A 10,768-nucleotide genomic window follows, 5' to 3' on the forward strand; every position below is an offset into this window, starting at 1 on the left:
TTGAAAATTCTGCTTTGCATGATTTTTACCCTTTACAAATACAGTATTGATTTTTTGCTATTAAATATTTTAATGCCAATATTAGAGACAGACCAATGTACTAAGGTGCAAAAGATTTTGCAGACAAGGCTCTACATGCTTAAATACACACAAACATGCTGAAATATTGGCATTTTGGGCTCTGTGCATTTTTACCCACAAAGGGTCTGTTTGCAAACACATTCTCAAAATGGTCCCCATGCTCATAGTAAACTATATGCCACTGCATTGCAAAATAGATTAACTCAGAATTCAATAAAATCTAATGCACGAAGACGTTTTCATTGGCCAATTTTCACTAAAACGCTATCTACACCTTGATGAGATGTAGGGGGGCATTTTCCAAAGGTATTACACGCGAAAAGGGACTAAATTGAGGTGGAGTCCACACCGGAAGGGGAGGAGTAGGGGCGGCCTCGGGGTGGACTCCGCGACGACTTCGCTGACGGCAAAAGGTAAGACTCCTTATCGCCACCAGTATCACGCCCAATAGCGCCACCTTTCACGGTGGTGCAATTGGGTGCGAAAGCCGGCAGCGATAACACCGCGGTGGTGCGATCGCTGCTGGCTTTTGCAGGCCCGCCCCCGCTTCGCCCCCCCCTCCCCCCGGTACCGCATGATTCAGGAAGCCAGGCGAAGATAGAAAATCTAGGCCGTAGTTATCTATCTTGTAAAATTATCATTAAGAAAAGTAAGTACGTAACTTTTCTGTTGAGCTCATTCGCATGCGGTAGAGGACGTTCGTGTGTAAAATCTCTTCTTATAGAGAATTTTGGATGGTAACTTTTAAACAGGCGCACGGGCGCACATGTGCGTGCATTCATCAACCCAACCCGCACCCAGGAACATGGCCATTTTATAACATATGCACTTATAATAGAATATCCTGAATGGGCACACATGTGCATGCAATTTTAAGTGCCCATGCATGCAACTGCTGCTTCTGCTGTGTAAGTGGGGGTATTTTAATAGACGCGTGCTGACGCCATTACTAATTTGCCTGTTCATTCCCAGTTCATCCAGGTAATGGATAGGACTTCCAACCCCCCCTAGTTTAATAGCCTCCCTTCTCCCCTGTTAGTCCCAGGCCTTAAAACCCTGCTGATCTATTTATCTTTATTTTATTGCTTACACGTCCTCTATGGCAGAAGTAAAGATATACGGCAGGGGTCCCTGGCAAGCTCTTGTGCACGTAAGTATTTATGCGCTAATTTGAAGTTGAAATCCAGGAATGCCCAAACCACGCCCATTCTCCGCCCCCTTTTGGAGCTTTTCATTTGTGCATGCCGAGGGAGATACACACGTACTCGGGTGATTTTTTAAAATCCTCTTGGCGTACACCGGCCCAACATATTTGCATATCTCTAGATTTTGTCGCACACCGGCCTTTTCAAATTCACCTGCATGCATTTAAAACCCTGACTTCGGTGTGAATTTCAGCACAGCTTATTTCATCAATCTCAAACAGATTAAAAGTTTGTTGTATAGGAGTTAGTAAACTTTCTAGTTTCTGGATTTTAAAGTTCAGTTGGTAATTGGAAATCATGATAGCTTCCATACTTAAAAGTATAGTAAGGGATTAGTACCGTCCTGACAGACCAAAAATAAAACTTGTTAAAAGGGGACCGTTAAGGTAAAGAACCCTGCAAAGTAGTTGAGAAAACATGATGTCGCTAACAAATGTTTGATGATGCAAGTATTGCCTGAAGCTAAGCTTGCACCTGTTTTTCTTATAAGTGATTTTAGTTTTACCATGCTAACATGCTAGACTTTTTGTAGGTTTTTAATCATAATCTATTCCAAAGACCACAGTTCCTAGATTTATCTGTGATAAATATTAGCCATGACTTTACATTTTGGTACTATTGTATATAGTATACATTGAGATTCACATTTACAGGTGTAGCCCTAAAGCAAATGTTTCTAATGTGGCTAATTTATGTCACATAGTTAACCAGATAGAGCAATTTAAGACTAAAACTGCTACTGATGTGTAACAGAGATTATCATTAAATTTATTATTATTATTATTATTATTATTATTATTAATGGCATGCCAAGCATGTACCTATCCAGGATAGACATCAGTATGAATATTTTTTCATTCAAAAACAAAATGAATTCTTTAAGAGAGAATTAATTCAAGCAAAACTTTTGTTAAGGACTGTCATACCACACCGCGGATACTGAAGCTGATTTTTTAACTTGCAGTCTTTTCACCACTAGCGGGTACACTTTAATCATAGGTCCAAGGAATCACTATTTTTTGTAAATTTTAAAATTTTAAAATAAAAATGAGATACTTCCCCCATTTGGCATAACCCGACATGATATCACGTTTTGCTCACGCTGCCTCAGGGGCCTGCCGTACAGCTTCTTCACCGCAATAAGGTGTATCTCAAGAATGTTGCTTGAAAAACAAAAATGAAACATTTTTAGCAAAAATGTGTGTATATATATTTATATATATATATATATATATATATATATATAATGGCAACATATCAGGATAAACATGCACATAGCTTTACAAATTGTACCACCATACTCACAGGAATAAGGCATGTCTCAAACTTTAAACACGGCAAACAAAATGTAGTGTGCTCTGTCAGGCAACCATTTAAACATGCATGTAATCAGATTAAATAGTAGTAGTACCCTTGAGTGTAGGGTATTATTCAGATTCTTCCATACATTCATTTTCTTTTGTGGTGCATTTTAAGCTTAATTTAAAAATGAAGCATTCCCATTGGCCAATCACAGACAGATTCAGTGGACATCAACTGACAGCAGGAGCCTATTGGGTAATGCCAGTGATAAGGCATTTTAAAAAAAAATGCATTAAAGATGTGTTTTTTTCTAATTATCCCCTAGATTCATCAAAATGCTATAATGTTGCATGGATAATGCCTATGGTAAGAGAAAGGGGCATGTTTAGGGTAATTTGTAGAATTACTGCACTGTGCAGTAACATAGTGCTTCACATAGGTAGTATTGCAGGGTGTGGTAATCCTTTTTCACACCCCACAATACTTCCTATTTTGGAGCTCTCAAAGTGGAGAGGAAGAGAGAGAGAGAACCTATTTACAAGGCATTCATACTATTCAACTATTTATATGCCTATAGGAGGGCCAGCTAATAGTTTGAGGTGAGGTGTTGGTGGTGGTTCAGGGTTTAGGGGCCAGTTTTACTTGCAGAGTGAGACGTACGAACTGCACAGTACAACTCGGTGAAGAATTGATGTCATTTGGAGTGAGGAAAGTCTCACAAAGATGAGGTTTCTACTTTGTTCTCTTGACAGGGTACTATCAAGCTAGGGTGAGCGAAGATAGTAGACACATCGTATTATCACATGTGTTATGGCGTTAACGCCATAATGCATTTTGATGAATGACCCTGTATATTTTCTAATAGCAATAGTGTCCTTTGGGGTAGTCATTACGGGTTGAAATTTCAAAGCCATTTACAGGTGTAAACCTGTGTTTTATGGGCCTGAATGGCATTTAAACAATAATGTAGGGCTTTATTTGCATAAAAGTGTGCACTTGAGCTGATTGCACATGTACCTTTCTGCAAAGTGGGGAGAAGCATTCCTGGGGGAGGAGTTGGAGCAGAGTTGCAACTTACACATGTACTTTTCGAATTTAATGAAGTATGTGCATAAATTAATCTGCACAAGTTAGACTCTTCGAAGAGATGTTACATTGTGTGAATTAATCTGTGTGCATGCTGAGCCAATTACATGAAAATTTTCAATGTTTGAACATTTGGGCTGAAGTCCACACATAAAAGCTGTGCGCAGATTTTTGCTGAACATGCACAGTTATAAAATTATCCTCCCTAAGATAATTATCCTGACCTTTATTCAGGACACCTTGCAGATTTGTATTTTGTTTGTGAAAAGTTACTATAGTGATGGATTCTAGGAACCATATTGGTCCTCAAGGAAAATAATACTTTTTGTGGCTCAACAGTAAAAGATGATTTAGTCTGAAGAAGGGAACAATGTCATCCTGCAAACTCTTACACTACAACATTCCTATTTATTATTCCAACTATAGATAGTAATGATTCTAATGGTCACAGCAGGACTCAAGGAACTGCCACAATCAGTATCTGTAGGAATATCCAGTGTTATAGACAACACAAGAAATCAAATTCCATTCAGTAAAGAAATAAGAATCCTAGTATATGTCTCCCATAGAACAAATGGATAAGTAACCTTTGTGACTATTATCCAACTTATACGATAGAAATTGTAAAGTAACTGCTAGAAGACAAAGTGGCTATACAAGGTTAAAAAAAAAATAACTTGTAATAAATGAAACCTATTGATCAGATAAGTATGTAGATATTGCAAGATGTACAGATGAAAAAGCAATAATAGTGGAACCATGGAAACGTAAGAAATTTGTGCCTCTGTTGATTGACAAAGAAGAGAAAGTCTTTTGAGAGGAAAGGGGGAAAGGTGATGTGAGGAAACAACAGTTGAAAGTTAGGAAAACTGGAAGATCTTTCCAGTTTTTCAGAGAAAATAATCCAATAAAAATTCTTGAGATGAAGAGCAATGTGATAGGTTTATGTTCCAATTCTTTTTAAATCAAAGTAAAATAGGAAGGAGGGGCCCTAGGAAGCTGCTATAACACAAGCAAATAACAAGACGGTGAAACAAAATGTCTAGGGGTCAATATTCAAAAAAATCCATCTAAGTAAGTCAGCCTGATAAAACTTATCCAGATAACTTGTAAGGGATATTCAGCAGCACAGCTATGCTGTCGAATGTCCCCTTAGAAAATGCTAGTTAGCTGGATCAGTATTGTCTGGCTAACTTTAGACCTGTTATTGAGCAGGTCTAACTTATCCAGTTAACTTAACCTGATGCATATAAATATCACTACTTATTCAGCTAAGTTAACCAAATAAGTATCACCTCCCCAAAATGTCCATTTCCTGCCCATCACTTGGCTGGCTAAGTACTTATCCGGCTAATTACTTAGATAAGTGGAAGCCGCTAAACACAGCCAGATATTCAGCCACTGCCATTTAGCCAGATAAGTTCTTACTTATCCAGCTAAGTGGCTCTGAATATTGCCCTCCTATTGTTTAAATTTGGAGGATCAAGAAATTCATACCTCAAGGTTAAGTTGCCACCTCAAGCCAAGTCAACTGAACAAGCTGGTCTAGTCCTAGTTTTAGTTTATTGATTGCATAGATTTGTAGCTCTGATTATCCCATTGTTTCCCCTAAGAAAATCTTAAGTATACATCTGTACAGGCAATGGGGCCAAACCAGGGCTGGTACTAGGTTTTTGCTGCCCTGTGCGAACAATTACTGTGCTGCCTCCCCCCCCAACCACCACCACCATGATTCATTCAGTCTCTGTCCTGACCCACTAAATAAAGCCCAGGTCCCTCCTGCAATTTATATTTTTTAAAACTGACCCACCCCCCACCTCCATCACATATCCAGAACACAGACAGAACCTCACCAAATACAGAATGAAGAGATCAGAAAGTATAAACAGAAAGTGCTAAGAAGAACTGAACTGGAAACCACAAAAAGCCAGCCTCTACGTGAAGAGCAACAATGGAAAAACAGGAACATTACCATTCTTCATAAAACATTAAATAATAACATCAAGAAATATAAAACATCAATCGTAATAGTAAAGTCATATTTGTAAAAAAGAATAAATATTTCAAACCAGTTAATGAATAAGAGTATCCAAAATTTCCCAAACACCAATAAAATATTTCAAAACATCTGATGAATAAAAAATCCAATAATTCAAAAAATGTTCTATTTCCCCCCCAAAATATTAAATGTTTCAAAAGAGCAGGAGCATCAAATTACACGCAATAATTACAACTAATAAGGATTTTCAAATCTCCTGCTCTCCATACCTGGGATCTTTTGATTTCCAGTCACCCTGAGGTCATCGTGGATTGGGGGAGGTGGGGCTGTACAAATGTTATCTTCCCTCTCATACACATATATAATAATACATTCATTCTCTCACATACATGTGTGTGTGTGTGTGCGTGCGCGCGCCCATGAGAGCCTATATGTGACACATAGGCTCTCACTGGTACCCAAACATACACAAACGCAAGCAAACAGGCTCTCACAGACACATTCACAGGCACATAGGCTCCCACACAGACACACACACATAGGCTGTTATATAGACACACAAACACACACATAGGCTCTCACACACATATGTGCTCACACAGAGGCTGTCAGACAGACATACGTTCTCATACAGACTCATTGGCAGTCACACAGACACACATAGACTCTCAAACATACACACACAAACGCATACATAGACTCACACAGATGTTCTCACACAGACACATACATACATAAATCACAAACACAGGTGCTCACAGACATACAAGCTCACACATATACATAAAGGGCCTCCTATTGTCATTGGGCCATGGTGGTATGAGCTCCTTCACGGCCCAACGGCCTTCCTGCTTGGGGGGGGGGGGGGAATTGAAGTTGTGCACAGGCGTGCGCACACAAAAACACAGGCCTCTGCTTCAGCTGGTGGCGGCTCCTTTTCAGCCGCTAGTGGGTTGTGCTCTGTTGGCAGCCTCTCTCCTTCAGCTGCTGGAGCTACACACTCACACACACAAACATGCAGTCTCTCATATTGACACACACACACACACACAGGCTCTATCTCACATTGACACACACACATATTCTCTCACACACAGAGATGTTCTCACAGACATGCTCCAACACCTAGACACAAACACACAGGCTTGCTCTCAGACACACACATACACACACACACACACGCACGCGTGCATGCTCTCTCACTTACTTCCTGCCCTTTCCCTGTCAAAAGCACAACGGATGCCTCCTCCTTCAGCCCCCTTGACAGTTGGGACTCTTCCTGTTTATTGAGGCCTCGAGGGCTGCTACTGCTGCTCTGCTTCCTCTGCCAGAGAGGGCCGCTGCTGTTGCTGCTGCTCCTCCTACACTCAAACGTCACACGGGCAGAACCGATGCTGTCGTTGCCTGCGACGGCCTGGTAGGGCGCGCACCAATCTTTCTGCTGCTTCTTCCCGCCCACACTGACCCAGCACTTCTGGCCATGCAGGCGAAAAGGATTAGCAGCCATGCTGTTGCCACCCTTCTAGGCGGCTGCCTACTGCTTCCACTGGCCCTAGACTCCATTAGAAATAAAAACTGACAATGACAGAGATTTGGCCATTCAGGGATATACACACAGGCGGTGAGGAAGGAGAGAGGCTGCAGGCTGCCGGTGGCTGAAGGAGAGAGGCCATTGGCAGAGCTCATCCCGCTGGTGGCCTCTCTCCTTCTTTAGCCGCCAACAGGTTGAACTCCACTGGTGGCCCCTCGACCTCTCCTGCTGCTGCCGGCCCACCATCCCTCCAGGTGTGCCGCCCCATGTACACCTGGGGGGGGGGGGGCACTCAGCCTGGGCAAAACCATCCTGTTCAGTTGAATTGGAAGGCAGTAGTGTTCAAATGCCAGAGGAAAGAAAGTCACTGATATATCTTGGGACAAATCAATGGCATTCTTCTTAAAATAATTGAATAGGTAAACAGTGTCACCCTATGATTAAACATTTCTTAAATGGACATCTTTTCCAACATGTGTCAGGTGTGTCAGTCCATGTGTTATGCAGTCTGGCTGATGAGAAAAATTGTTCTTTGGTCTCAGGGTGGTATACACAAAGGTGGTATACACAAAGGTGGTATACACAAAGGAAATTTAAGAGCGTTGTAGATCTCTGACAATTGAATTCCTCCCTTCCAAACCCAGAGCCCAGCTTGGGAGCATCATTAATAAAGATGGGGAAAATGTGAACCAATAGTATCAGTGATTACAGATGCATAGATTGATGGTGTCAGCTTTCCCCCTGTTAATTGACTCCAGTGTACTGAAAGGACTGAGGTAGAAATCCTTTTGACTCAAAGCAAGGTAACAAATTTGAAAATACCGTTGGAAGGGAAACGTGGATAATGAAGCACTACCTCTGCTCATCTAATGTGGAAAAGTGCAAAATAAGGCACATAGGGACAAAATATTAATCCCAACTATGGTGACACAAGGTCGGTTTCGGTATTTTGGGTCACCACCCAGGAAAAGCCTTGGAGTCCTTGCGGACAATATGCTGGAAATCCTCAGCTGAGTGTGCGGCAGTGGTCAAAACCTCAAATGGAATGTTAAAAAGCATCCAAAAAAGAAGGGAGGATCAAATAGAATATATCATATTACTTCTGTACTGATACATGGGGCGAGCACACTTCAAGCGTTGTGTGCAGTTCTCACCTCATCTCAAAAAAGGCAGACGTAGAAAAGGTGCAAAGAAGGGCAACAGACATGATAAAGGTGAGCTGGAACGGTACTGCTATGATGCAAGGCTACGCCTGTTAGGGCTCTTCAGCTAGAAAAAGAGATGAGTAAGAGGGGCCATGATTGAAGTTTATAAAAGCATGAGTGGAACAGGTAAAGAAAGGACTGTTATTTACTTTTTCAAATCATACTAAAGCAAGGGGACAGTCCATGAAACTAACAGTAAACAGATTTGAAACATCTTTTTTGCTCAGCACACAATCTAGCTGTGGAATCTGCTGCACGAATGTCGGTAAATAAAAGTTAATAAATAAATAAATAAATAAATGGTATAATCGGGGCTAAAATTCCCTAAAATAAAAAGAAAAACTCCTTCTTCAGCCTGAACTCACCCCAGTTTATCCAGACCTCCCACCCAGTCAGCAGTAGTACAATAACACATTTGCCACCCAGTGGCGGCCCCCCCCCCCCCAGCACGCCTCTGCCCCAGAGTCAGTCTCTCTCTCTCTCTCTCACTCTCTCTCTCTCTCCCTGCAGGAGCAGCCCAAAACATGGAAATGCCTGTCTGGGCACTTCTCAGCTTGCAATGTGAAAATAATGGGCATTGTGGTACAATAGCACATGTTGCAGTATCTTGAAAATTGCCCTAACCATACCCGCTTTTCTTTTCATCATGGGCGCTATTCATGCAAAATGATGAATCTAGGCCATAGTATGTTTCATTTACATACGTAACTCCTCTGAAAATTCACCTGTGAAGAAGAAAAGTTTCAAATGAGTTACAATCGTAAATGTAATATTCTTTCGTAGCTTAAAGTGCAAAGATCCAAAACACCTGTGGAAAAGAGCATACAACATACAAAGAATCAATTTCTACCAGCACTACTTAATTTAATTTGCAACCTAGTTACAAAGATAATAAACATTAAAACAGTATGGGCCAGATTTTAAAACCTCTATGCGCTTAAATCCAGTGGATTTATATGCGTACAGGAGGTTAAGCGCGCCGGACCTATTTTATAAAGGCCTGAGCCCCGGGACACATCTAAGTCCTGGGGCTTTACAAAAGGGGCGGGGCTGGGTGGGGGCAGGGTGGGGCGGTCCGGGACAGGGCGCGGGCAGGGCCAGAGGCCTCCGGCACAGCGGCCATTTGCCGCTTGATTGGAGGATCGCGTGCCGGCAGGCTGCCAGCGTGCACAACTTGCATCTGCCCGGAGGCAGGCCCAAAAGGTAAGACAGAGGTCGGGGGGTTTAGAATAGGGCTAGGGGGGATAGGTTGGGGGAAGGGGGTGGGAAGGTTACAATAGGGGGAAGGGAACGGGGGAAGGCCGTGGGCTTCGGTGCACGCAAGATGCACTAGTGTGCACCCCTTGTGCGCGCTGACCCCCAATTTTATATTATGCACACGCCTGCGCGCACATGTTATAAAATTGGGTGTACATGTGTGCGCGCCGGGTAGCGCGTGCACATGTACACCTGCACGTTAAGTCTTAAAATTTACCCCTATATTTATCTGATAGTGCACTTGTTAGCCTTAATAAAGAACGAGTTCTATATATAAAAAAGGATTTATTTTTCATTTGTTAAAACATACCGCATTTGTAGTTAATCTAAAATTTGTTGCCAGTTGATCTTTAACATTTTCAAATAAGAAATCTTAGAAATCAATTGTTATTCCATCTGATTCTTTATTTTAACCCTGCCTTCCCTCTTAATCTCAGGGATACTAAACTGAGTGAGTTCCAGACTCCTTTTCTTATTAGATACGGTATTTGGTAGGAAGAAGGGCTTGCAATCTGCTAATCATGTGAGAGTAACATCTAGTGGCCCTACACAGATAACATCTAGACTCCCCCTTTTATACTTTTAGCCACCGATAGTGGGAGGGTCACTGCCACAGGAGGGAGGCAGAGTATAGTGGTGAAGACAAGCAGCATATCAGGGTTTAAATTTGGATACGTTCCTGGAGGAAAAGTCAATAAAACATTATTAGTCATGTAGACTAGGAAAAGCCATTGCTATCCCTGGGAATGAATAACAAGAAATAGATTTATTTTTTGGGATCTTCTGGGTACTTGTGACCCAGACTGGCCACTTTTGGAGACAGGATGCTGGACTCAATAGACCTAGATCTGACCCAGCGTGGCATTTCTTATGTTCTTATGTGTTCCTATGTCATCTCTTTAAGGTCCTTGATAAATAGGATCCCTTATCAAGTTTAATCTCTAGTCTGGTTGCACCCTATGGTTGCTCCTGCACCACAGTTGTTTGGCAAAATTTTTGTAGAACAGCAAGACATGCCTAGCATCTGTGATCCATAGTCAGAGTTTTCCCTGAGCCGTCAGTAAGATAGATCCCTACCTTGTTGGGGCCTCTAAGCCAGTAG

This window comes from Rhinatrema bivittatum, chromosome 1 (assembly GCF_901001135.1).
Source record: "Rhinatrema bivittatum chromosome 1, aRhiBiv1.1, whole genome shotgun sequence".
NCBI classification, from domain to species: domain Eukaryota; kingdom Metazoa; phylum Chordata; class Amphibia; order Gymnophiona; family Rhinatrematidae; genus Rhinatrema; species Rhinatrema bivittatum.